The sequence below is a fragment of the Eulemur rufifrons genome, chromosome 8 (assembly GCF_041146395.1).
Source record: "Eulemur rufifrons isolate Redbay chromosome 8, OSU_ERuf_1, whole genome shotgun sequence".
Classification (NCBI taxonomy): domain Eukaryota; kingdom Metazoa; phylum Chordata; class Mammalia; order Primates; family Lemuridae; genus Eulemur; species Eulemur rufifrons.
The window spans coordinates 105106350-105108081 of NC_090990.1; the positions used below are offsets into that span (position 1 = coordinate 105106350).

A 1732-nucleotide genomic window follows, 5' to 3' on the forward strand; every position below is an offset into this window, starting at 1 on the left:
CTTGATCCCCACTCCATAGTGACACATGGTCCAGTGGTCTGTCCAAGATCCAGGAAGTGAATCAGTGACCAGATAACTCTTTGGATTCCAGGGACCCACCTGGAGGGAGAATAAAAGTAACACTGGTTTGGGAATGAAATACGGAAGACTGCACAAACCAAGCAGACACTTGCTGCTCCGGGAGAGAATGTCTCTGGGCAAAATCCCCGCTTAGAGAAATTCTTTAAAGTCTTCCGTTTTGGATATAATCCAGAAGGGTAGACAGTGGCTCCCTTTTTCTTGTCTTTATTGTGGCCAGGAGTTCCTGAAGGTCAGAACCTGAAAGGGACCTCACTTAGCTGAAGACTAGGCACTGTAATGAGTATAAAAGCACGAGATGGGACGAACCACTGCATTGGCCGGGAATCGAACCCGGGTCTCCCGCGTGGGAGGCGAGAATTCTACCACTGAACCACCAATGCTGCCTGACCTAAGTCCATCTGCATATCAATGGATGGACTTTAAGAAGGCCTTGGAAAAAGCAGCTTCATGATTTTCGCTGTATTCTCTTTAGAAAACGTCACTAACAACAACAAAAAGGCCCCCACACCAAAGGCTCGCATAGGAGATTTACGTCAGGCAACACTACAAAGTTACGGCTTTGGACAGAAAGATCTGACTTGAAAAAGCCGAGTTCTGAAGTACACCGTGTACCAACCGCATAACAGACCTCGGGAGGAAAACAGCAGAAAGTCACCCAGTTTCTTGGCTCTGGCCCTGGATCTGGCCTGAGCCCCTGGAAAGTTCATTTCCTCACTTGCTGATATATTCTCTTTGCCTTCGCATCGCTTGGTACCTCCCAACCCTCAGGCGAACACCACTTCTTTTCCCAAACAGGCCTTCAGAACCCAGTGAGGACGGGTTGGGAAGCCGGACTGTTGGAGGTGTGCCTGGCTTACTCCAGAAGATCTGGGTGATAATTGGGCTTCTCTCCGCCTAACACCTCTTTAGAGTCCCTGGAAAGGGCCGGGGATCAAATGTTGCGTTTAAATTCTTACGCCTTACAGAGACCTACACAAGAGCCAATAAACAAACATTTCACTCCAAGATTTCTTTCCTTCACTGCACCCTTGTAGGCCACTCAAGGCAACCAGTTCAGGGAAAAACAATTCAATTTGATTCGATTCAATTCTGGGTAAATGCTAAGATATTACTCCTCTGTGTAATGTAAAGTGTTCTTTTGCCATTTGCCTTTGTGGGATATTCGTGTTTTCATTCTCCTTCTTTGGTTTATAATAGGCCTGGCACAGATTTGTACTGCTCTTAATATTTCACCCTTTTCTGTCTTATAAACTGCTATAGCTAGAATTATGTCTAGTCAGAGAGATTTCGATCCATTATAATTAGCAGCCATTAGTGTTGTACTGGGGATTATTGGCATAACTACTCTCATTTCCACCACTTCATTGTGTGGGTTCTAGTGTTTTGTTTTGTTTTTAAAATCTCTTCCTGCCTTTCCTCACTAGACTGGTCTGCTTGAATACATTTTCTGTTTTCCTATAGTGTTTTTGAAATTCCATGCTCCCTGTTAGTTAATATATTGTCTTAGAGCTCAGGTGTATAGGATGAAGGATTCATGCCCCTTAGCTCGTGACACACTCTAGTGGTGGCTCTGAGCATGGCCCTTGCTGTCTTTCACTATTTTCTCTGTTTATCACACTCCTGTTCCCTTCCCTGCTTCCAGAAACAAGCA

At 45.1% G+C, this 1732-nt stretch overlaps 1 non-coding gene across 1 annotated transcript; it reads right to left on the reverse strand.

Annotated features, from left to right (window-relative positions):
- Positions 1 to 390: 390 nt before the first annotated feature.
- Positions 391 to 461, reverse strand: TRNAG-CCC (transfer RNA glycine (anticodon CCC)). The gene has a single exon. It is a non-coding gene; the product is annotated as a tRNA-Gly (tRNA).
- Positions 462 to 1732: the final 1271 nt, after the last annotated feature.